We start from the raw sequence: 27,522 nt of genomic DNA, 5'->3' as shown, positions 1-27,522 counted from the left end.
CCATGAGACTTGGGTATGTCTCTAGAGCACTCATGAAAGCCATTTTATGGTGTAGTAACAAAAGATGCAGAGTGAGTAAGGATGAGTTTAAAACTCTTAATGTGTCCATAGTCCCTACTTATTGGGATGGGATGTTCTCTACACACATTCTTGATGGACGCCTCCTATGTGAGTGTGGAAGTGGTGCCGCATCCTATGAGACTTTGGCAAGTCTCTAGAACACTCATGAAACCCAGATGCGCATGGCCTGTATAAGGCGCCAACCCGCTATAGAACAACCCAATTTTCTTTATTTGATTTGATTTGATTTTGTTTTTTGGAGAAAGTTATGTGGGTGATAAGTTTGATTAACTTGTGAATTTGGTTAAAAGAGTTAAACTCTACCACAATTCATTAAGTTCTTATTTATTTATCCTAGGTGCGGTTAAAACCTTCAGGTACCACATCGATGCATACTTTCAATCTCCTTTATTCTATTGTTTGTAACATGTGGGGGATTGTTGTAATATATATGTGTTACAAACAATTGTTTTCTTTTCTTTCTTTTAAGCTCTTTTATTATTTGCTTAATACTAATGGTTTTTTAGAAATAATTTTGTGACAAAGGCCATTTATTTTTTCATACGTTTTTTTTTACTATGTCATCAAATCTATTGATTTTCAGTTTTATTGTTTATGACCGTTGGTCATTAACAATTCCATGGGTTTTTATTTCTTCAACAGTTTTGACCATTTACAAGATTTTATGGCTTTGTTCATTAACAAGGTTTTACGATTTTCTTCAATCATTTTGACCGTTTGGTCATAAAGTCTTTCAAGACTTTGGTTAGGAACAAAAAACGTGAGCTTCCTTTATATATATTAAGCCAATTTTTCTTGGCAATGTGAGAAAAAAAAAATACAAAAAGGAGCACTTGAGATATATATATATATGTATATATATTAAGCCAATTTTTCTTGGCAATGTGAGAAAAAAAAAATACAAAAAAGGAGCACTTGATATATATATTACTTCTATGTTTTCAATTGTGAATTTGTTGTTCTAGAAGAAAAGATTTGGGTTGTTCTATTAGTCTTCGTTCTTGGAAGTGCGTCCTTAACGAAGGTAGATGCTATAGTCTAATCTTAAGAGGTTGCGTGTCAAAGGATCTGATCGCACCGAGTTATTCACTCCGGGAGGCACGAATCAACTTTTAAGTACAACGCTCATGTGTGATTCTATAGCATTGTGAAATCTTTTCATACTTTACTTTTCATCTCTTGTATTTTATTTATTTTATTGTTAATTTTTATATTGTAATTATTTTATATCAATGAGAATTTATGCACCATCCAAAATTATTTCCAACATAATCCACACAAGGAAACTCCAGTAACGGCTACCCACTCAACAAGGCAACAAACTCCACAAGGAAACTCAATCACACGAAATGGCTAGCACATCTACCCAACGGCTATTACTCTCAATAAGGGAACAAATCAACTACATTTAAATATGTATTATTATTTTCCATTTTGTATATTCAAACCACTTGTATAAATACCCTATGAATGAATAAGATACACAAGTAGCAAGTTTAACCTTATTCTCAATTCTTTATGGTATCAAAGCAGTAAGAAAACGACTCACGTCGTCCTTAGCTTTGTTGCCTCTTTGAATCCTTTTATCAAACACCCTAACCGCACCCTCAAATAGCTTCTTCAACCTCAAACACAAACACCACCAAAAATGCCACTACCAACATCCCTGTCACCCCTGTAACCCCCCTATCAACAACCCACCTGCCCCACCTCAAAATATCCCTGAGGCATCACTTTCTCACTTTACCCAATCTGTCCCAAAGCTCACTATGACCAACTTCTTGGTCTGGCATGGTCTCCTTGAGCCATTCCTCCAAGGCCACGACCTCTATAGGTTTATTGATGGCACCAAAACACCCCCTCACCCATACACTTCCACCTCCCCTATTGGTTCCATCACCATCTCCACCGATCCAGAAACCATTCAATGGTTTCACCAAGACCAATTAATCCTGAGTATGCTCATGTCCACCATCTCCAATGAGTTGCTGCCGCAAGCCCTTGGTTGCCGCACAGCCCAAGAGCTTTGGAATGCTGTTGAACAGACATTCACATCCGCCTCCAGAGCTAGCACCATGACTCTTCACTATCAACTGGCCACTGCAAAAATGGGCAGTTCTTCCATTGTTGATTACTTCCATCGTCTCAAGCATACCGCTGCCACACTAGCTGCCACCGGCAAACCCCTCAACAACTACGAATTCACCACCTATCTTCTTGCGAGTGTGGGCCCCAGAATACGACCCTCTGGCGACCTCTGTAACCACTCGAGTTGAACCCCTCACCATGGACGATCTGCTTGGTCATTTGCTTGCTCATGAAGCACAGCTTGAACATCATAATCAATCTGACTCTCTTTCCTACTGCCAATGTAGCTACCTGCAGCACCCATCTCCACTGTGGCCGTGGTGGTCATCGTGGCTTCTCCCACTCCAACAAGAATTTTCGATCACGAGGGTGTGGTCAAAATTTCCTATTCTCTACATCTGGCTCCAGCAATTCCAGTGGGCTTTTAGGCTCACCCAAAAATAACCCCACAATGGATTCACGGCCCACATGTCAAGTTTGTGGTAAAATGGGCCATATGGCTCTAGCATGCTATCATTGGTTAGACCAAGCCTACCAATCTGCTGGTCCAAGCCTTACGGCTTATGCTGCCTCCTGATCCTACTCTCCGGATATCAATTGGTATCTTGACACCAATGCCACTCACCACATAACCTCCGATCTCAATAACTTGAACAGTTGAACCTTCATTCGGAGTCGTATGATGGCCCTGATCAAATTCAAGTGGGCAATGGTACCCGCCTCGCCATAAAAAATATTGGCGCTTCTAAACTCTTTCCCTCTAATTTTATTTTACTCAATGTTTTGCATGTTCCTCAAATTACGAAAAATTTATTATCTGTTCAAAAGTTTACTTATGATAAGAATGTTTTTCTGGAATTTCACCCTTCTTATATTTTTGTCAAGGATCGCAAGTCCAAAAGAATCCTCCACCGCGGTCTAAGTAAAAATGGATTGTACCACTGGTTTCCTTCTTCATCAGCTGCACCTCCAAGAGCCTTCTCAAGTGAACGTGTCTCTTTTATGGATTGGCACGCGCGTCTCAGTCATCCTGCGGATCGTATACTTTGTCATGTCATGTCTCATTTTAATCTTCCTATTTAGTCCAATAAAAAGCTATCGGTTTGCTCTGCCTGTCGGCGTGATAAGAGTCATCAACTTCCATTTTCTTTATCCTACCATCAATCCAGTGATCCCCTTGAATTAATTTTCTCTGATGTTTGGGGTTCCTCCCCTATTTTATCTAATAATGGTGCACGCTAATGTTATTTTCGTTGATCATTTTAGTAAATTTACATGGTTTTATCCAATTCATTGCAAATCTGATGTTTTCACCATTTTTCCCAAGTTTTAGGCATACGTTGAACGCCTTTTTGACCATAAAATAAAATCCATTCAAATCAATGGTGGTGGTGAATATCAAAAGTTACGCCACTTCTTTACCACCCACGGTAGCCATCATTGCATCACGTGCCCCCACACTCATGAACAAAATGGATCTGTGGCAAATACCGCCACATCGTTGAAATGGGCCTCACTCTCCTAGCCCATTCTTCCGCTCCTCTTCATTATTGGGCCGAGGCTTTCCAAACGGCCTGTTACCTCATTAACCAACTCCCCACCCCCGTCCTCAACCACGAATCACCATTCCAAAAACTTTTCAACTTACGACCTAACTATACCTTCTTACACGTTTTTGGATGTGCTTGTTGGCCTCACTTACAACCTTACAATAGGCACAAACTAGATTTTTGATCCACCGAATGTGTTTTTCTCAGCTACAGTCCATCTCATCGTGGCTATCAATGTCTCCATCTTCCATTTAAACGCATCTATATCTCTTGGCATGTTCTCTTTGATGAATCCTCATTTCCCTTCTCCCATCTCTCTCCTGCCTCCTCACCGCCCCCACCCCAACAAACACTTCTTTATCCCCTAGTACTAAACCCCTCCCCACACCCCCTACTCCCAACGCGGTGCTTTCTCCCACGGAAATCCCCAATGCTCAACCGATTGAGCCATCTTCCTCCACTCAATATTTAGCATCTTCGCCAACTAACACTATTTCTTTTTCTTCTCCACAGGCTCACGGTCCCTACCAATGAGGATCCACCTCCTCCTCGACATGCCATGCAAACTCGCTCCAGAAATAACATCTTCAAGCCCAAGGCACTCTCCGAAGGGCTCATCCGTTATCCACTTCCCAAGGCTCTTCTCACTGCTGCATGCTCCGAAGAAGTTGAACCCACATCGTACTGAACAGCTGCCCAACATCCTGCCTGACGTGCTGCTATGAACACTGAATTTGATGCACTCCTCAACAATGGCACTTGGACCCTTGTCCCAGCTACCTCCGACATGAACATAGTCGGCTGTAAATGGGTTTTTCATCTCAAACAAAAAGCTGATGGCACCATCAACCGCTACAAAGCTTGTCTTGTTGCTAAAGGATTTCATCAACAGCCTGGAGTTGACTTCGGTGACACTTACAGTCCAATCGTCAAACCTACTACAATTCGCCCTGTCTTGTCCCTTGCCATCTCTTCTGGATGGCCGGTTCGCCAGATTGATGTTCAGAATGCCTTTTTACATGGTTGGCTCTCCGAAGATGTCTACATGGCTCAGCCTTCCAGTTTTCTCCATCCCCAGTTTCCCAACCAGATCTGCAAGTTACACAAGGCCTTGCATGGCATAAAACAAGCCCCTCATGTTTGGTACTCTCGCCTCAGTGACCGTCTTCTTGAGCTTGGTTTTGTCAGTTCTCACTCCGACTCTTCTTTGTTCATTCACCACACACCTCAACACATCACTTATGTCCTTATCTACATGGATGATATCCTCATTACCAGCTCACTCCCTCACGGGACAACAACTCTTCTCCAGTCTCTCCAAGTAGAATTTGCAATCAAGGACTTAGGTCCTCTTCATTTCTTTCTCGGCATGGAAGCTATCCCTACATCCGAAAGACTCATTCTCTTCCAACAACGTTACATCCTTGATCTCCTCCACAAAAGCAACATGTCTGATGCTAAGCCGGTCAAGACTCCAATGTCCACCGCTCACTCGCTTTCCCTCTTCTCTGGTGATCCACTTAGTGACCCATCCTCTTATCGCAGTCTTGTCGGAGGCCCTCAGTATCTCTCTCTCACTCGCCCTGACATCTCCTTCACCGTCAACAAGGTCTCCCAATTTATGCACTGGCCCACCTCCCTCCATCTTCAAGCTATCAAACGTATCTTGCGCTACCTCAAGTCTACCATCTCCTATGGTTTACTCCTTCGCCGCTCTCCATCTCTCCACCTCCAAGCCTTCTCTGACGCTGATTGGGCCGGTTGTCCAAATGATAGAAAATCAACCAGGGGATTTTGCATTTTTCTTAGCCCCAACCTCATCTCTTGGTACTCTTGTAAACAGCGAACTGTCGCCCGCTCTAGCACAATCTGAATACCGTACCCTTGCCATCACTACAGCTGAACTTATCTGGCTTCAATCTCTCCTTCGTGATCTCCGCATTTCTCTTCCCGCTCCACCTACTCTATGGTGTGATAACATTGGCGCCACCTATTTGACTGCCAATCCTGCCTTCCATGCCTGCACCAAGCATAACTTCGAAGCTTTCATTTAATTAATGCATGGTGAACCGTTCTTTAGCCATGCAGGCTATAGCTCAATTGGGTATACTAAGGCTGCACCCAGATTTGACCACTTCCACTAATTAATTGAGTATAAAATTCTAATGTTGCTTTGGCCAAAGCCCACATGTGGTTGTGACGCAGGATGAAAAATAAATAATTTGAGAAGATTAGAGTTGATGAGTTAGGACAATTTGTTCTTTAAGAGTTGTGATTTTGTTGTTTAAGTTTAAAATTAGTAGGAGCCTAAGCTATAGGTGGGCCATGTGCGGTGCATACAACGGGCATTTTAGGTTTTTCACCGTCTAAGCTTCTCTTATCATTCGTTGTAAAATTACATGCTGACTTCTGTTTTTCTTGAGTCCTTTTAATTTTAGAATATTCTATTTTCCTTTTCTCATTTTGTTTTTCTTTTCTTGTGGGTTTTGAAGGAGAAACGTGAAGGCCAGGGGTGGTGTTGGTTTGTTCATCTAGATTAGGCCATAAGAATTAATGTACATAAGTAACATAACATGCGTTAACAAACACGCTAACAATTGCTAACAATATGGTTAGTAATTTTGTCTTTTTTCCTAAGCATTCTTAGTAATGTGTTATTCATGGCAATCTATGAACGACATATTAGATACCTAACCATACCAAGGCTTAAACCATCACGACTTCCAGTAAACTGATCAAAGTCACGCCAACCCTTTACTAGATAATTATTTTCATGATTAATTATCAACCCAATAGTTTAAGGGAATCTGAGAACTACTTAAGGCTGTGTTACCAACAAACCTAGCTATAGACAAAATTCTCACGAACCAGTATTAACCTAATCACTCAAGAGAATTAAGGGACTATTGGAGGGCTCGGTTACCTACGGTCCTATCGTCAAAATTCCCAAGAACGACTATCGACTGAGTCGCTAAAAGAAATTGAGATATTACTGGAGAGCCCGGTTACCAACAGGCTCCCAGTCCCAGTGGCCACCTATCGAAGAACCTAGCTAAAAGGCCTGCCTAACCACATCTCAAATAACAATCAAGCATCCGAGAGTGCACCCTTGCTAACATGCAACACCAACAATTGATTCTTCTCTACTAGCTCAGCTAACTGCCTACCCATGCCTTGTGCCCCCTTACAAACATATTTAGGGAGTGAATCTCAATGTCAATAACAATTTATTGGCAAGAATTCCTAAAATCTTAAAAAGGAAGGGCAAAGATGATGGCCTATATAAAGAAAGACAGGATATTCACGCAGGTACGCCTATTTTGCATTAACAAGATCGACTCTGCTAAAGTTCCCTCTCCATACACAGCAATTGACTTAAGCAATGGAGTGATTTCTCCGAATTTAACCCCGGCGAACCCCTCTAACCTTTTTTCTTCCTACAGTTTTCATTTTTTTAGTGAACAGCATGTGGTCAGTATATTAAAATTTGGTGAGGACATTAGTCACATAACGTTTGAAGTGGTAGAGGACAAAGGGCAATTTGTTTTACTCTTAAAAAAAAAGAACAATTTAGTGACATGTGAATAATGACTCTTTATGCCCAAAAAAAAGCCGCTATTCAATTAGTGACTGTTGAATAGCAACAGTTGGTAAAAGACCATAAACATATGGTCTGAAATCAAGAATAGTGGCGTTTACTATACAAACGACACTAAATTGTGCGCCCCCCCCCCCCCCCAAAAAAAAAAAACTCTTTAGAAGGTGACGTTTAAACAATAAATAAAGGTGACTTGCACTGTTCAAACGACCTCTTTTGAAAGGTGACGTTTGAACAGTCGCACATCACCTTTTAATGTCGTTTGAACAGGGCAAGCGACATTAAAAATTATTATTATTATTATTTTTTTTGAAAAAAACTAAATCAAAAAAATAGAGTGGTGGCTAGGTGACTGAGGGTGGCTCGCCTCCACCCCCAGCCCATGGGGATGGGGGTGGCGCGCGGCCACCTCTTAGGTGGCTCGCTGGCCACCCCTCACCCTAGAGGGTGGTTGCCAACACTCTTTTTTTCTTTTTTCTTTTTTTATATTAATTTTTCTCGATCAATGTTTTTTATTTTAATCTCCAATATTAGGATATGTCTAGCTTATAAGGGCAATTTCAAGCGCCAAATTTTCAAAAATTTGTTAATGTTGTTTTAACACTATTTAGATAACACCTTCTAACGTGTGAATAATGTCATTTTAACAGTAAAAAAGACACATTTTAGTGACTTTTTGCCAAATGTAACAATCCCAAACGTCATTAAACCCCTCTTTTTTGGTAGTGCGTGTTTATTAACACATGTTATGTACATTAATTCTTATGGCCTAATCTAGATGAACAAATCACCACCACCCCTACACGTTTCTCTTTCAAAATTGATGTAGACTACAATGCCTAGGAATATATGAGGAAGATCCGAATGGATAAATGTGTGAAGACACCCCAGAAGATGGTGATACGATCCCAGACTCGCACAGCAAAAAAAGTAGCCTCTGAAAATGCGATCAATCGCACCTTGACTGTGATCGAGCGCAGTTTCCCTGCTTTGGAGGATGAAGTTCTTGGAACTGCGACCAATACTCCATGTTTCGGCGATCGAGCGCATGATTGAGCGCAGAAGTCCTTGGAACTGCGACCGAACCTACGATCGATCGCAAGATCGAGCGCACAAGTCCCTGGTAGTGCAATCGATCGCACTCTACCTGCGATCGAGCGCACTCAGGGCCTTCTATGTTATTTTTCTGTTGTTATTTGTTTTAAACCGACTTAGTTTACTTGTTTTACTAGGATTAGGGTTGTAGGAGCCCTAATTCCGTTCTTTATTAGTACTAGAGGTTCCGGGGCTATAAATATATAATTATAGCCTCTTGAAAATACAGTTTATGTTATTTGATCAGTTTTCTTTCAATAAGAATTACTCAAATGAATTTTCTTCATATTTTCCTTAAAACTCTAGATAGACTCTATTATTTTAAGAAGAATTTCAGATCCTTGATAAACTCACGATCTAAGAATTATTTATCCTTCTTCTTGTATTGTTTTACTCACTTCCACATAGTCAGGCTGCATCAAAAACCCACAAGAGAAGAAAAACAAAATGAGAAAAAGGAAAATAGAATATTATAAAATAAAAATACTCGAGAAAAACAAAAGTCAGCATGCAGTTTTAGAACCAATAATAAGATCGACAAGCTTAGACTGAAAACCCTAAATGCCCGTAGTATACACCGCACATGGCCCACTTTTAGACTTAAACAACAAAATCAGACGTACTCTTAAAGAACAAAATATCCTAACTCATAAAGAACAAAATATCCTAATATCTAAGCATTAATGCAAAGTTTAATTGCGAAATGGACAAAGTAACATTAGAATTTTATACTCAATTAATTAATTGAAGTGGTCAAATCTGGGTGCAGCCTTAGTATACCCGTTCCCGTTCGAGCTATAGCCCGCGTGGCTAAAGAACGGTTCACCCATGCATTAATTAAATGAAAACTTCAAAACCGTGAAGACATACCAAGTCTTATCTAGATAAGATCTTCTCCGTGTAAGTAAAAGCATGGACTGGTTCGGTGAATTCGCTCCATAAATACTCGTGTTCCCATGCAACAATATTCTTTTCCTCTCACCCAAGAAAGAATACACAGAATACTAAAAACGCAAGAGAAAACTGAAACATCATGATGAAAGGTGTTACTAATTTCCTCGTAACGGTTGCCTTGTTGTATTTGGGATGCTCCCTAATTGCCTCTGCCTATGACCCTGCTCCTCTGCAAGACTTTTGTGTTGCAACTGAAAATTCCCCTTCTGCTGGTACTTACCTCTTATTCTTATTCTTATTTCAATTGTTATTACTACTACGTTTTGATGGCCCCTTTTCATTTCTGCATCACATGTTATCAACCCATGTTAATTGTCATGAAAAATGTCCATTTCTGATGGTTAAAATTCTTTCTTTATGCAGTATTTACGAATGGAAAGTTTTGCAAGGACCCAAAGCTTGTTACAGCCAACGATTTCTTTCTCTCGGGGCTAAACATTCCTAGAAACACGTCAGATGCACTTGGATCGAATGTCACTCTAGTCAACGCGGACAAAATACCAGGCCTCAACACATTAGGTGTATCCTTGGCTCGCATCGACTTTGCACCATATGGCCTAAATCCTCCCCACATTCACCCTCATGCAACTGAGCTTTTTGTTGTCTTAAAGGGTACCCTATATGTTGGCTTTGTCACATCCAATCCGGATAACCGCCTCTTCACCAAGGTTTTAAATGCGGGAGACGTCTTCGTGTTCCCAATTGGTCTCATTCACTTTCAGTTCAATGCAGGAAGTACCAATGCTCTTGCCTTTTCCAGTCTCGGCAGCCAAAATCCAGGGCGCATTACCATAGCGAACACAATATTTGGATCTAATCCTCTTATCAATCCTGATGTTCTTGCTAAAGCCTTCCAATTGGACAAGAATGTGGTTAACTATCTTCAGAAACAGTTTTCGTCAGAAAACATTTAGAGTAACATATGTAAGAGGCTAATTAAGAGCCTCGATGAATCAATAAAAACTTGTTTTACGTGTTTTAACTTAGTGGTGGTAATTATAATGAGATGGTTTCCTAAGTAAACTTTCTTTATGTCACTACAAAAAAACCATTTTTTACTGACAGGAGTTTTCTGACGTGTTCTAGTGTCCGACACGTCAGAAAATTTTTCTGACGGGTCGTTTCTGACGCGTGTCGAGTGTCAGAATCGTAGGTGTCAGGAAAAAAAATTTCCTGACGTGTGACTAGGCAACACGTTAGAAAATTCTGACGTGTTACCCACTCACACGTCAGAAAATTTTCTGACGTGTCATTTCTGCCACGTCAGAAAATTTTCTGACGTGGTAGTTCTGACACACGTCAGAAAATTAAAAAATTAAATAAAAATTAATTAATTTTTTTTTTAATTTTTTTTTCTGGAATTTTTAATTATTAATTAATTAAATTTTTTTTTTTTTTTCTTTTGAATTCCTCTGCACGCACGGCAGCTCCCTCACGCTGCCGTACGTGCAGATCTGTGTTTCTCGAGAAACACAGATCGATCTGATCTGCACCAGCTCTCATTTACTCCTCTTTTCTCCTCTTTTCTCCACGCACCAGCTACACAAGATCTGCACCAGCTCCCTCACGCACCAGCACATTTTCTTCAGCTCTCATTTTTCTCTCTCTCTCTTCAAAAAATCAATCTGAAAAACCCAGAAAATCTTCAAAATCGATCTTCTCCTCTTCTTCTTCTTCTTCTTCTCTTCTCCTTTTTTTTTTTTCTTTTTTTTTCTTCTTCTTCTCTTCTCCTTTTCTTTTTCTTCGATCTGCTGCATGCTTCTCAATTTTTCCCCTTCACCTTTTGTTTCTCTTCATCCTCTAGAGGTGCCGTGCAGACTGCAGAGAAGCAGCTGGGAAAAAAAAATGTGCTGCAGGGAGATTGAGACAGGAGAGAGAATGTGCTGGGAAAAAAAAATGAAGAGGTAAAAAATAATAAGTGGGAAAAAGTTGAGGGGGAAAATAAAAAGAGGGAAAGAAAGAAAAATAGGGGAATACAAGGCTGCAGAACAGAGAGAGGCGATCGAACAGAGAGAGAGAACACGTACTGCGCGCTTCCGGAAGTGCCAGCTGGGGGGAAAGAAAGAAAGAAAGAAAGAAAGAAAGAAAGAAAAAAAAAAAAAAAAAAAAAAAAATTCGAACTCAAAAATCGCGCGCCAGCCTCTTAATTAAGAGGCATGGCGCGCTGGCCTTCAGGATGGGACGCGCGGCGCGCGGTTCGGAGCGCACGCGTCCCTTCCTGACGCCAGGAATGCCTTATATATATATATATTTATAATTATACCTACTATACCTATAATATCATATATAGGTATAATTATAGCTATATATATATATCTGATAAATATATATATTAAAATATCTGATAATTTTAATATAATTTATAAGTAAATAATTTTAATATCTGATAATTTTATATAATTTTAATATAAATATCTGATATATATAATGATTTTAGATATTATGATTTTAGATATTCTGATTTTAGAATAAAACCAATTATAATTATCTGATTTTAGAAATATGAGTATGCGCCACGTCAGAAAATTGCTGACGTGGTGCTATGCCACGTCAGAATTTTCTGACGTGGTATATCGCCACGTCAGAATTTTTTGACGTGGTAATATGCCACGTCAGCAATTTTCTGACGTGGCATATTACCACATCAGAAAATTCTGACGTGGCGATATACCACGTCAGAAAATTGCTGACGTGGCATAGCACCACGTCAGAATTTTCTGACGTGGCATATCACCACGTCAGAATTTTTCTGACGTGGTAAGTTCTCACACGTCAGCAATTTTCTCAATTTTTATTTTTAAGAAAATTAATGAACCTCCCGACGTTGTGGTGTTTGCCACGTGAAAATTTTTCCTGACGTGTGAATAGTAACACGTCAGAATTTTCTGACGTGTTACTATTCACATGTCAGGAAAAATTTTCCTGACGTTTTATATATAACACGACAGAAAATTGCTGAAGTGGCAAAAAATTTACACTGTAGCACACGTTAGAAAACCCCCTTTTTTTTGTAGTGTGTTCTTTGTTTTTTTTTTTTTCTAAGCATGGAAATCAAACTAGATTAGTCATCTTTGTTGATGGCGAGATATTTGATCTCATTGGTGGGCACAAAGATTGGGTGTATTGAATTTTTGGGTTCAAGTGATTTTTCTTGACCACAATTAGAAATTTATCGTTAGTGAAAAACTTAATAGACTCTAATTTACGTCCACAAAGGAGTTTGAATAAGTGTTCACCAACAATATATGAAAGTTAAAAATATTAATCACGCAACAATTCACTAAATATATATATAAAAGTTGTAAGTCAATGAGACACAGATATTTGATTACGAAGAAAAAACCTTTTAAAAAACTCTCTAAAAATAAAACCTCTCAACGACAACCTTAAAAGTGATAGTTTATTGAAAATTGAAATGGCTGAAGCACCTCACCTATGTATAGTTGACCAGTAAATTCTCTGCCATGTAAAATATTAAGCTGCAAGATAAGGTAGTAAGGGCCCAGCCCACCAGGATTGCTCCTATGCATTAATTCCAAGAGAATATTGTACATGTGCTCCAAGTCAAATGATGTTATCTTATCTCATTAAGATTATCTTGTTTTGCGATGCTAGAAAAAGCTTTCCCAGATACTACCATTCTCAAAGGCATTTGGTATATTCTTATCTACTTGTTTTTGTTTTTTTTCTCTACTACTTATGGTTTCTCCGGATTTGAAATGTATGTCGGTATTTGGTGGAAATAAATTCGTGCAATTTAATGTTGCTGGTGTATTTTGTTTACAACAAAAGATGTATATGCGAAAGAAAAATAAAATAAAATAAAAAGAAGAGGTTAGAAGAGTTTGTCGGGACTGGATTCAGTCGGATCACTCCAACGCTCAAGTCAGTTGGTGTATGTGAAGATGGAATTTTAGTATTGTTAAGGTAAAATGAGCGTACATGAGTCTTCTTCTTCTTTTTCTTTTTCTTTTTTTTTTTCTTTTTAGCATGAGGGCATGACAACCAGGCCCAACACCAATGTGATGGATGGTTACACCAATCAAGTGACGATCGACCAGGCCCACCTACACTCGTGAGAACACATAAATCAAGAAGCTCCCAAAAATTCTAAAGCAATAAATAAAGATGACATAAATCGTTTTAGATAGCTTAATCTGCTGGGGACCACGTCTCATGAAGCGGTGATTACTAGTTCGAATTATCTTCCTCCCTTTTGTGCGGACATGTCAAAAAAAAAAAAAAATTAAAAAAAAATAAAGAAAAGGACATAAATCATTTTATACAAGTCAGGCAATCAAATATCAGTTTCAACAATTTGAGAAGTCACATATGAAGCTCCACCCTTTTCTTTGTCCTAAACATTAATGCTTTTAGACTCTTGAGGAGGAGAGGGTGTCTGATGGTGTAAGGTTAACAATTTGTCAATAAATAAACATATTCCCACACTTCTGGTGATTCTTGCAATGAATCAGCTTCATCTCTTTTCTTCTTGGTAGTTTGTCGCTATTGTATAATTTCTTCCTTTCAAAGCTGGAATGCTTTGAAAGTGTCTAAATGAGCCAATTTCTGTGCACACACTAGTGTAGCTAAATGGGCCGCTACCCACCTAATGTTTGGTAGCATTTCCTTAGGTTCTCCTACTCTCACTTATTTACGGATTAAGAGTGAGAAAGATCCTCCCTTTTACATCTTTTTCCCCTTTCATTTTTTTTTTAAAAAAAAAGTTCATTACTTTTTTCCTCCATCAACTACAATGTATTTTCACTTTGCCCCCATGAATTGACAACCCTACTGCCCGACCTCAACAAACTACCATTTTGTGCCCAAAACCCCTCTTCTGTCAGTCAAATGCACTAACTCAAACGATCAACCCATCACTTTACCCCCATGAACTACAACGCATTGTCACTTAATTTGTCCCCCTTAAACTATAATGCATTGTCACTTTGCCCCCATGAACTACAACGCATTGTCACTTTGACCGACTAAGTTAACGCTTTTGACTGACGGAATGGGGATTTTGGGCACAAAATGGTAGTTTGATGGGGTCGGGCAGTAGAGTTGTCAGTTTATGGGAGTAATGTGACAATGCGTTGTAGTTGATAGAGAAAATACATAATTACCAAAAAAACAAAATTAAACATATCCCCAAATATAAAATTCAAAAAGGGGCGTTGGGGGTGGGGAACTTGCCTTCAATTAATTGCTAAAGAAGACGAAGATCTGCAGCGAATGATTTAATTGGTGTACCGTCAACATGTTTATAAGAAACCCCCAACTGAATTTCAGGGAGATATTCCGACCACACATCAAGCTTGGTGAGAGATTCAACGATGAAAATCCATTGATCTGGCAACACTATTCCAACGCTACTGTTCTTGATGCATGATTTTAACACATGACATGTACAGTATCAGCAATAATGAAGGGCTCCAACCTCTCAGCATATCTCTTGTGTGTTTCGACTTGTTCCCTAAGCATTTCAGTGCCATAATTAAAACCTAGGAACTTGAATCTGTATCTGACAATAAAAGATGAAGCTTTTGAGGAAAAGTATCCATGTGCCTTATGGTCCAATTAATTCCTCTCTTAGGCAGTGACATGCCATGAAAGATTTGGAAAGCTCAGCCTCTCTAAGCCCATCCACTACTTGATGGGAGTCAAACAACAAGTGAGCACGATCAGACACCAGTATCCTTCCCTTGCAGGGAACCCCATTCGATTCCAGGCTATTAATTTCTTCAAATAGCCCTTGAAGATGCACCACAACTCCATTGGCTGAGGGAACCAGGTGAATGTTAAACTTCTTTCCCTCTGCATTGTAGATAGTATGTCCAGCATTAGCCCCACCCTGCTTTCAGGAAAAAAGATATTGCAATTAAAAGACATATTGGCTGATCAGGAACCACCAACACGAGACCTGACTCAGCGAGGCGATCCGACTTTGCCGTCCCTGGGTGCTGGTTGTCATCTCGGCCACGCTCACCGCCACGGAGGAGCAAACTACCAAGTTCAGCCGACGAGGGGAAATGAGCCAGTGCTCGCCCCTCAAGAAGGTCCTCCGTGGGCCCGTGACAGGCCTCAAGAGTATAGCTGATCATTGCGACAAGTAAAAATCTAATTAAAGTGTTGAACCATCAAGGGTGATGGTTCAATGGCCCAAGTAAATTTTTAAGTGGTTAGGTAAATAATAGAGTGTGGGTTTGAATCTTCGCAATGGAGATCGAGAATCCTCATGCTTGATTAATATAAACTACCTTGGTTTCTATTGATGCCATGGTAGAGCAGGTAGTTAAGCTATGGTTCGGCTGGTCGTTAGGATGTACCTGCAGTTTTTGCTGTCTAGGTCCCTCCTAAGCAGTCCTCCGCAGGTTGGTACTACTATGGCCACACCCAGCGAGAATAGTTATTATTGGTCTCTCCCTCCAACCTTTTTTTATTAGAAAAATAATAATAATAATAATAATAAATTAAAGTGTTCACAAGTGTCCTTTTAATGTCAAAATCAAGTAAGGAAAACAAATAAATCATATTGAGAAATTTACAACTAATAACAAATTTAGTCCATCATATCTAAGAATCGTATTTCTCAAGATGGAAGACTTTTTCCCAAAAAGGTCTTAACCACAAGGTTCGAGATAGATCATCTTATCCATGCATGGCGATGCTCTACATTTCACACGACGCACATTCAACATAGTGTTCGGACTCGTGTGCCTTCCATAACCTAGGATCTTTGAGCCTATTGTGTACGATTAGCTAGAATTGCAACGGCAAAAGGATTAGACGTTGCACATTAGAACAAATTAATTAGAACAAATTGCATACCATCGTTGAAAAAAACTTATAATATTTCATCATAATCAAATTTCAAAAATATTTTCGACAAAACATCCTGGGAAAGAATTGTAATCATATATAATAGCTAGAAAAAAAGAGAGAGAGAGAGAAGAAAAAAAAAAAGGAGAGGACATAAGCAACCATTTTATTTCATTATAATTATGAATTGCAATTACATTACGACAAGGGAAACATGGCAAACAAACTCAATCCAAACCATCTAACGGTTCATTGTGCTATTACATATAGTTGTCTAACCGAACTGTTTCTCAAGATATTTAATAACATCCTTGTCCACTTGGAAGGCCTTACTGAGAACATCTAGATTGATAAGTGGGTTGGATCCAAAGACAGCTTTTGCTATAGTGATGAGACCTGGATTCTGGCTGCCGAGGCCAGCAAAAGCAACAGCATTAGTCTTTCTTACATTAAATTGGAAGTGAATGAGACCAATTGGAAAGACAAAGACATCTCCTGCGTTTAGAACTTTGGTAAAGAGGCGGTTCTTTGGGTTGGATGTGACAAAACCAACGTACAGAGTACCCTCTACAACTACTAGAATCTCGGTGGCACGAGGGTGAGTGTGGGGCGGATTTACGCCGTATGATGCAAAGTCTAAGCGAGCTAAGGATATCCCTAGTGTGTTGAGTCCAAGTATTCTGTCCACATTCAAAAGAGTGACATTCAAACTAGTTTATTTGTAGTGCTTCTCGGAACGTTTAGCCCCCGAAACAAAAAATCATTGGCAGTGACAAGCTTCGGGTCCTTGCAGAACTTTCCATTCACAAATACTGCACACAAAAAAAGTTTGTTAGTATCACAAGACGCCCTTACATATTTAAGGAATCCCTCCTAGCATAATTACATTGATATGTAGATCCCAAGAATGAGAAGAAGAAAAAAAAAATCAAGAAGAAGAAGAAGGAGGTGTAGATACCAGCTTGAGTGGAAGAGTTAACTGCAACACAAAAGTCTTGCAGAGGAGCAGGGTCATAGGCTGAGGCAATGGAGCAAGCCAAAGCCATGAGTGCCAAAGCTACAAGGTAATTAGGAAACCCTTTCATCCTTCTCAGCTTCTGTATTCTGTGAATTCTTGGTTTTGTGAGGAGTACTGAGAGATGTTGTATGGGAACATGTCTATTTATAGCCGGGAGTGAATGACTTGGTAAGCATTCAAAGTGTACGGTTAATGGAATATTTAATTGAGTGGGTGAACCGGCCGTTATTTTAAGCACTTACAATTTGCAGATAATAGAAATGCAGCCAAATTCGACTACTTCAATTAATGGAGTATTGCAGTTCGAATGTTGGCATGTTGCTTTCTCCCATCCACAACAACCTTAATTAAAGTGATAGAATATTTGGAACGGACATGGCTGAAGTAGATATCAAATGATTTCTTAGGTAACAAGTATGTACCATTCTAAGGCATTTTGGCATATTGTTGTCTACTCCTATTTTGGCATGAAGAAGAAGCCATAGACCACACCCCACTCTCTAACTTCCACCGTAATGCCAGCTGACGGATCATCTACTTCCCTATTTTGTGTTTTGTTTGCACTCTCTTGACTCAAGAATAAGGAATCCCAACAAATCATGAAACATGTTTTGCTTGATGACGTGGATGAGATTGGCAATATTTATGTACTATACTTTATGGGCGTAGGTAAAGTCAAGCTAGTGCTACGTAATGTATTCTTATCCCATTATTCTTATCTCACAATTATCTCACTATGTTGATATGACATTGTCAATTCATTATTAAATTTTTTTTTTTTTTTTCTTTTAACAATTGATAATCTAAAAGTGAATTGATAGTGTCATGTCAATATAATGAGATAATGGTGTAGTATGTACGATTACTCTTTTAAAAAATTTACCTTTTATTTTAAGTTGATATATATAGTTGACCACACACAGTTAGTCCAACCGAAAATAGTAGCAAAGACAAAAACCAACATGGGTAATTCACTCAAGGTACTAGCAGAAAGCACTATGCATGAAGGTACCATTAAATGCATAGGACTGTTATTGTTTTATTTATTTATTTATTGACATATCCGCACAAGAGAGGTAAGGGGAATTCAAACTAGTGTTCTCTATTTTATTAAGCATGATCTCAACCAATTGAGCCACTTCTTGGGGACGGACTATTATTGTTAACGCAAATTGATTTGGTATGGCAAGCATTAGAGGTTAAGATCCCAATATGGAAGTTAGCTAGTATATTCTCATGATGAATCACTTCCCTTGGGGGGGGGGGGGGGGGGGGAGCTCCCGCAGGTCCTCCCTTAACAAGCTAAGTTTATATAGGTAAGACCATAACTGAGGAATTTACGGGTTTTATGGTCTTTTCCCTTATGTGTCCATCGGTAAGTGGGCCTTTAAGGGAATCGAAAAATCTTCAATTCAAATGAACTGGAGATAAACTGATTGCTTAATTTTTAAAGGCAATATCGTGTTTTTACTTTCTTTTCTTTTTTTTTTTCTTTTTTTGACAATTTGACTCTTAAAAATTAAGGAACCGACTCCTCTCCCGTTCAAATCCAATTTCGCCTTTAAGAGGTCCAAACATACTTTCAATAAACGGTATTACACCATTTGCCAAAACATAGGCTTTTCAATTGAGCCTACCAAATGTAAATTTCTTATGAAACAATATAAATATTTTTCACCCAAAAACATATTGTACTATGAGCAGTATATTCACTTTACTTAATCTACTATGAGCGGCAACTTGACTCTTGTGCCAGAAACATCTTCCAGCATACAACGTAGAAGACATTTAAGGTGTTGGTAGAAGAGAATATGAGTAGCCTTTCATGTTTATTAATGTTGTAAATTAAACACAGTAGACCCATTCAACAGTATGATTACCATTTTTCAAATTCAAGTCTTTCAATTCTTGTGGGGATAAGCCGGCCACCAAATCGATCTGTCCTAATTATATTCTGAATCACATGGATGCAGACAAAAATTACGTAAGAAATAACCCACAAACAATGGGGGGCCTTAAGAATTTTTTTTTTTTTTTTTTTTCTAACAAATTTTGGGGCTTCTTAAAAAATTTGGGAGTGATTATGGAACCAAATGTCTCAAACATGTGGGTTCAACATCTTCAACAATTCGAAACAAGTAAGCCCATAATTTGCTCTCAGCAAAATTTAAAATAGCTTTAAGGGTTTGTTTTGGTTTACGATTTAAAACAATGGATTTGAAAATGTGCAACTTGATAACTTAATTTTAAAAAACCTAGTTAAGTATTTGGCAAAATTGCAGTTTAGGCTTTAAAATATGAGTTTTCCTATCACAGTTTTTTTTAAATGCAATCCCAAATGATCAATTTTTTACGATTTTGTTTAAAATCACATTTTTTGTCTACAAAATCCCAATCCCAAACGCACCCTAATTGTAGTGAATCCTCATTCTCTCCATGTCTAAGGCACTCGAGTGACAATTTTATCGACTCTAATGTGTCACACTGTTGGAATTTATTAAGTCAATTAACAAATTTTGATTTTAACAATTAAATTTTTTAATGGTATACCTCAAAGTAGGGGTGGGTATCAGTTCGGTTCAGAAAGTCATTGTTGGTCGGTTAACCGAATTGTTGGTTAATTCACTGAAAGCATTTTGATCAGAAAGTATTTCAAAAATTTCAGTTAATTTTAGTAATTAGTTAATTTTGATCGGTTAATCGGTTAACCATGGGCCTTTTTAATTAGGCCAATGATATTTTAAATGGGTCAAAAATTGGTTGTTTTGGAGGCCCAAAATTATTTTTTTGGCTAACAAGCCTAAAGTAACTTATTGAACTTGTTTTTTTGGGTTAAAATCAATCTTGGGGGCCCAAATAACATGTACAGGCCTGGAGCTTTAACGATAATAAAGATCTTTAATGAGTGTAACACTTTCCTAACATACATTTTCTGTGAACAGTTCTTTCTGCTCTCATGGTTTTAAATATTCACAAATTGGTTACAAGGTTTAACAAAGGCCCACTATGGATTTTTTATACCGATGTCGGTTCGATGCGGTTCGGCTAATCGATAAAAATAATTTTATACCAATTAACCGAACTGAACCGACGCCGATATAAAAAATTCATACTGATTTTCAAACCACAAAAGTCGATTGACATTAATTTCAGTTTGGTCGTCGTTGGTAGGCGGCTAATTTGCCCATCCCTACTTCAAAGACCTCTAAACTCATTTTGATACCACATGAAATTAATTGTAAATGAAGTAAACTACACAGACTAATTTTTTAATTTTTTATTATTATTCAATGCGAGAGAGGGAGAGTTTCTTCTTCTTCAATGCATTGAGAAACATGCTTAGGAATTAAGACGATGCGACTCGGGCCGGATGCAAGACCTTTTCATAACAGGCTCAGTGAGAAAGACCACATATTGGATCTTAAATCATAGCCGAAGCAACCACTTTCGGCCCGGCTCAACCCATATATAATACAAAATTCAAGAATCGATCGCTCAAGGCGACCTGACCCAACCCAACCCTCACTTTCACTTCTTGTTACATGCACCTAGCACGCAAAAACAATGTGACACAAATTTTGGGCGTGACTTGTTTTTTAAAATCCGTATGTAACCTAAGAATACTCGAGAGTTTATATACACAACGAAATTTGTACTTAAACCATGTGGAACACTTAGAATCGTAATTCAACTCGTTAAAAAAACATAAAAAGAACACCAAAATAAAACCAATAATTAATACAAAGTAATTTTAGGAACTATATTTTTGTCTCATAAGCATCTTACAATGTTACTTGGCAGTCCCAACTAGAGGTGTAGTGCCCCAGAATTTTCAAAGTTATTTAAATAAATTATTTCGATAATGATATTATTTTAATATCCATTGTAGCGAAAGATTTTAATTCTTGAAAAATTTATGGTGCTACAGAGAGTGGTAATTAAAGAATGGTAATTGGTGAAATAATATGATAGTAAATGGTAGGAAGAATTGTATAGGTAGATAGAATAGTAAAGGTAGAATAGTCAATGGAAGGTATAAGGAGGGTAGAATTTTGAATAAGAAGATAGAATAGTCAATGGTAGGTATAAGGAAGGTGGAATTTTGAATAAGAAGGTAGAATAGTCAATGGTAGGTATAAGGAGGGTAGAATTTTAAATAAGAATGTAGAATAGTCAAATGTATGTATACTAAGTGGGTAGGTAGAATAGTAAAATGAGGGTGTAATTGTAAATTGAAGGTAGAATAGTATTTGATTTTCTCCTATAAATGGAGCTCTTCTCATTAACAATTTCACTACTCCTATCCCATCTCTTGCACATATTCTTCCTTCTTCCGCTTTTTACTCGGTCTTTCTTCTTTCTAAGAGTGTTTACTCAGAATAGAGAGAGAAAGGGCGAGACAAAGCTCTACAAGAAAGAAAGAACATAAGAGATAGCGGACTTTAGAAATTAGTTTCAAAAGATATACTAGTGGTGTTAGTCAGATTGAAGCAAACTAGATTCCTTCAGACCACTTTTAGCTTCAGTCTAGATAAGTAAATTCACTACCTCTTTTAAAATTTCTTCATGTCATGCTATTTATTTATTCTCGTATCAAACTGTAAATGATTATTTTATTTACCTGTCATAAAGATATGTTGCATGCATGAAGCATTTCTAAAAGAATTATCTAGAAAGTTTCTATTTCTTTAAACGCTTTCTAAGTACAAGAAGTTTATATTTGAAAAGGTTTCCATTTTGAGAAAAGAAAGTTGAGAAATGATGATGATTATAAGAAAGAAAAATGACGATAAACCCTCCTACATGTTACCCTAAGATGCATCAAAAGAAGTACAAAGAAAAGTACAAGAGATGAGATAAATGTTTATGAAATGAGGGCACATGTATGGAGGAGAGTATTTTTGGCCCCAAGATAAGTAAGAATGAGAAGAGTTCGGTACCGATACTCGGATGGAGGCGAAACCACTGAAGGAGGCTATGCCAGAAGGTGGTATTCCATCAATCAGACCGTTGAGTGCACCAAGAAAGAGTTAATTGACGGTTGGGCATGGCTGTGGCCACAGTTCAGTGCCATGGTCACAGGACCCGCAACCCTCGTGCACAGGGGTAACAGTGTACATGGGCCCTATTATAAGAAAATGATACTATAATTTCAACGATGATATGCTATGATGATTTACAATGATGATTTATAATGATGCATTATGATGATAATTTATAAAGATGATTTACAACGATGATCTATTACTAGATGTAATAGTATGTATATGTTACGGGAGATGCAACCGTACATACATATATTATTATGGCTAGAAGTATATTTATTTGCGAAAATAATTTTTTTTTAAACTGAAAACAATGAGTAAAACTATTTATGGTTGTGGATTTTACTTGCTGGGCCCCCTTTGGGCTTATTCAGTTTTATTTCTTGTTTTCAGGTAGAAAGGACGCTAGAATGGGAGGCCGGAATGGGGGCGGGAATAATTATTAATTTTCAAAGTCTTTTCATATAAGTTATTGTAATAATATGATATTCCGCAACTAAAGTTTAATGTTTTCTAATTTCGCTTGTAATAAAATCTCTTAAAAAATGTTTTATACATTTATCGTATCCTTTAAAATCAAGTACTCTGATAGACCTTATAGATCTTTGCAAAATTTTTGTTGTAAAAGAAGAAAAGTGGCAACCTCAATCTTAACGGGCTGGGGATGTTACAAGAGGTATCAATCCGGTCCAGTTTTTCGGTTTTTGGCCAAAACCATGACCGGAACCAGGGTACCCCGGTTCTTAGATTTGGGAAATCGGAACTGAGAACCGGGTCCCGATTACCAGCTGGTTCCAATTTTTACCTGGTTCGATAACATGTTTTTTTTTTAAATTGTTTTTTTTTTTTTTTTTTTTTGAAACCTCATGAAAAAATCATAAGGTTTCATTTCAGAACCATTTAATCACCTTAATATCAAATTGACAAATACCCAAAGCTTAAAGAAAAGAGAAATTTACCTTTGAAAAACTGTTAATCCATTCGGCCAAACTCACTGATACAAAACTCACCAAGAAAATCATCAAGCAAAAAAAGCAAATCTTCAAAAAATAAAGCACACAAAAGCAATCTAACGAAAAAAAAATCCATACCATATACAAAAAGTGGAAAGGAAGAAGAGAAACGGAGGAAAGATGAGAAGAGGAGGGAGAAGAGAAGAAAATGGAAAAGGAAAGAATGAGGAGAGAGTACCAGAGAGAGAGAGGCGGCCCTCGGAGGATGAAGAGGAAGAAAAAAAAAATTAGAAGGAAAATAGAAATGATGAGAGAAGACACAAATAACCCTCTTAATTTAACTATGACAAAAAAAGAATAAGATCTAACTGTAAATCTAACACCATCATACAAAAAGTAAGTGACGTGAAATACCCAAAAACCCGGTCAAACTAATTCAAATTCATTATTTCCTTACTAATTATACTGAGTGAACTTAATACCAAAGGGCAAAATAATAATTTGGCACCATCAAAGAAAAATCACTATTATAGAGGCATTGGCTCTTTTATATATATATATATATATATATATATATATATATATATATATATATATATAATATTAAAAAAATTATTATTATATATAAATGCACTCGGTTCCGGTTTCCTGGTTTTTACCAGGTGCCCAAAACTGGGACCGGAACTGGGGTCCCCAGTTTTTGATTTTTTTGCAACCGGAACCAGAATCAGCTCCCCGGTTTCCTAGTTTTCGGTTTCCCGGTTCCGGTTCTAGTTCCCCGATAAGTTTTGACACCCCTAGTCCCAACCAACCAGATCATTCCTAGTCCTAAAAAAAATTAAAGATTAGTAAAAATTATCACGTCAACATTGAGGTAATTAGAGGATAAAAATGTGATGTATACAATTTCTCAAACAAAATAGTTGCCCCGGGAAATATTTCCTTATCAATTTTCATTTCTTGCTCCATTTCCTGCAATAAAAATAAATAAATTTAATTAATTAATTAAAAATAAAAAATAAAAATAAAAATATTTTTTTTCCTCGACTGTTTTTCTTTCCTACGTACCTTTCCTTACCCAACCCCCGGCTGTCTTTTTCAAACAAAATGGTGACATAAAGAAGCTAAGGCCGGATTCAGGACTCCATTTCATTCTTTGTTTATTATGTTTCATATTATATTTTTATATACAACGTTTTCAAAGAGGTCCTTTTAATTTTCAGGTATATATATATATATTCAGGTCAATGCTTAAAAGGTCTAACTTAGCTCCTTTTGCAAAGCAGAAGACGAATTAACGTTACGAGGACGGAAGGGCCAAGCACTTTTTGTAACTCTTGTATATGAAAATGAAATATTAGACATTCATGATAGAATATATATATATATATATATATAGGATTTTTATTTTAGATTTTTTCTATTACGTTATTTACCATTTATGTCTGATTGTAATTAAATCTTAAGATTTGATTATCTTATTTACATTCACACCACTTAAATTAATCACATTTTTCTTTACATCTGCCAATTCTCAATGGAAAATATATTAATCTTGGCCAACTTTGTGGTGCATATATTAATCTTGGCTGCTTCCCTAAGTTAAAAAAATAAAATAAAATAAAATAAAAAAGGGCACGCTTGTGTGTGTTTTTACACCAGTGCAAATTCCCGTCCGGTGCAAAGTATCACTTTCATACAGATCAGATAAGACTCCAGTAGTTTCGTTGGCCAAATTTGTTCCAAAAAAAAATTCAAACCTTATATTTGATTGAAATACCACTAAAATCAAGACCCTTTGTTAGTTAAGCCACGATCATGTTTGTTTGAACTATATATGAAGGGACAGAGGTGTTGTTTGTTAAACAACACAGCACAACGCCCGACCTTTCCAAATACTATTTATTTTATTTCTAAAAAAAATTAATATCAAAACATTATATTATACTATTCACTTTTTATTTCACATCATTTACTTTTTACTATTACTTAAATAAAAAAAATCATTACGAAACAAAATTTTTTTACTTTTTAATGTTACTTTTTATTTTTTTATACTAATTATTACATTCATTTTTTTTCCTCACCAAATGGTTGTTGTTTAACTAACGGTACCAAAGTAATGATTGCTAGATTTGCAAAGCAGTGGGGATAGATGCGAAAGCAAAAGAAAATTCCTGATGTGCACCACCCCGTTGACTTGATGCAAAGCATAATTTCTAATTCATCATTAACAAACACATTTATATTTCAACCCAAAAAATCTATTCTTCTTTTTAAGAAAAAAACAATATACAACAAACAATTAACATCTGGGTTCCCCTCTCAAACTACCTAATTCCATAGAGGGATTATTTTAATTAGCACTGATCATCATCTTCCATTGATGAAAATATTCAAACCTACCTCCCCATCTAAAACAAAACCATTCATCTTTTTTCTTTTTGTTTTTTTGTTTTTATTTTTTATTTTTTGGTTTGCAGCTTGCTAAAAGAACAACTATGTTTTTTTTTCCCAAGAAAAGGGTGATGAATATCATACATACAACTTAAGCAAACTAAGAAGTTTCGAAATATTAAACCATTGCATTGCATGATTTACAGCAAATTAATGCAAAAAAGAATCCACGTACGAGGGGATACAGTTTGTATGAGAAGTACTATTTACATTAGAAAACAACGAAGACCTACAGAGAGGGCAGGTGAAGTGATTTCGCTCTAGCCACCGTTCGATGCACTGCAGATGGAAAACATGGCAACATCTGGACAGTTGGCTCACAACATCCTCCCTCTCAAACTCCACTAAGCAAATAGAGCACATCTCTTCCACATTGCACCTCTGCATGTCTTCAAACCTTGCCGCGGGAAGATATGCAGGCTCACAGAAGCTCTCCACAGGCCGCGAAGTGGAGAATAGAAACCCCATCATCACCATCAAAGCTCTCTTGAGTTGCAGGAATGGGATCCAAATGCATGTGTAGAACACAATGGAGGCCATGCACAAACGAGACTGAGAAACCAGAAGGCAAATCATTTTTTTTTTCTTTTTCCTTTTGTTTGTTTTGTGCTCTCTACTCTGATGAAAACGTTCCTTTATATAGCAACAAAAGCTCTGTATTTCTTATTGTTTATGAATAAATTATTTGTACCACAAATTCTCCATAGCCAAGCTCTGACTTTTGGACTTTTTCTAATCCATTTGTTAGTGTTTGAATTTGTGTGTGTGTGTCTTACATAATATTTAAGTCGGTGTTGAAGTTTGATATCCGCGAGGCAGCAGGGCCGGCGCCGACCCCACATCCTCAGAGTCTTCTTGTGTTTATTAAAAAATAACAGAACAGTACCTGCACAGAGATGAGGTAACGTAATAAAGCATGTTGGTTTAGCCAGGAAAATTGACAATTAATTATTTAAAAATCATAACATGTGCGTAGCGTTTGGATCCATGCTGTTTAAGGAACTTTCTTACCTCCTATGTATATATGTGGCTTTTAAGTTAAGAGTAGTGATTTAGTGAACACTGGCGTGCATAAACAGTGTGCACGTCAGTGTTATAATATTATTTTATTATTAAAATAATATTTAAACAGTAAAAAAAAATTTAAAAAAAAAATAATATTATAACACCAGCGTTTATGCACGCCGGTGTCCACTAAATCATTACTCTTAAGTTAAAGTATTCTTTAAATAATTAAATTTATTATTTTTTTTTTTTTATTATAAGTTTAAACTTTTAGAGTAATTGGTAATTTAATAGCTTTGGATTCATACGGTTAAGAACTGTCGATGGAGTACTTTTGGCTGGCCCATCGAGGCCCCTGGCGCATCACTATATGGATGGGTTGTAACCGAGTCACCTTGAGAGACCTCCAAAGAGGCTTCGTTGCAACCCCAAACTAGGCGAGGTTGCAGTTGAGCGCTCTTGGGAGACTTTGATGTAGGACATGCATATATGTCCGTGGCCCACCAAAGACTAAAGGAGTTTTTAATTTTTATTTTTTTATTTGATTTTCTAATTCCTTCCCCTATTTGGATTATGTTTATTTTCTCTATTAAAATTATGTTTACTTTCTTTATTAGGATTAGATTTACTTTCTCTTTTAGAAGTAGGTTTACTTTATTACAATGATTTCTCATCTATAAATATGTTAACTTATTATGTAAAACTCACTCATTGAATTATTATCAAGTCAAAAAAGTTTGTCTCAAATACTGTGCAGAATTTTATCTTTTTTTTAGCTTGCGGGCTTGTTTTATCTTTTGGGTAGAAAACAAAGACGTTTCTCCTTACAGAATCAAAGGCATTACTCTTTGATTAG

The 27,522-nt window shown here is 37.3% G+C and overlaps 3 pseudogenes across 1 annotated transcript; 1 reads left to right on the top strand and 2 right to left on the bottom strand.

Moving 5' to 3' along the window:
* Positions 1 to 9,445: 9,445 nt before the first annotated feature.
* Positions 9,446 to 10,280, top strand: LOC132169250 (germin-like protein subfamily 1 member 7 pseudogene; annotated as a pseudogene). The gene is made up of 2 exons (XR_015911315.1): positions 9,446 to 9,578; positions 9,730 to 10,280. The product of XR_015911315.1 is annotated as a germin-like protein subfamily 1 member 7 pseudogene (transcript).
* A 4,480-nt stretch (positions 10,281 to 14,760) lies between these two features.
* Positions 14,761 to 16,441, bottom strand: LOC132169257 (adenylosuccinate synthetase 2, chloroplastic pseudogene; annotated as a pseudogene).
* Positions 16,442 to 16,462: 21 nt separating this feature from the next.
* Positions 16,463 to 17,276, bottom strand: LOC132169266 (germin-like protein subfamily 1 member 7; annotated as a pseudogene).
* Positions 17,277 to 27,522: the final 10,246 nt, after the last annotated feature.

Source organism: Corylus avellana, chromosome 2 (genome assembly GCF_965113065.1).
Source record: "Corylus avellana chromosome 2, dhCorAvel1.hap1.2, whole genome shotgun sequence".
In the NCBI taxonomy this organism is placed as follows: domain Eukaryota; kingdom Viridiplantae; phylum Streptophyta; class Magnoliopsida; order Fagales; family Betulaceae; genus Corylus; species Corylus avellana.
Note: the sequence above shows the minus strand (reverse complement) of the source record. Positions and strands in the feature narration are given on the sequence as shown.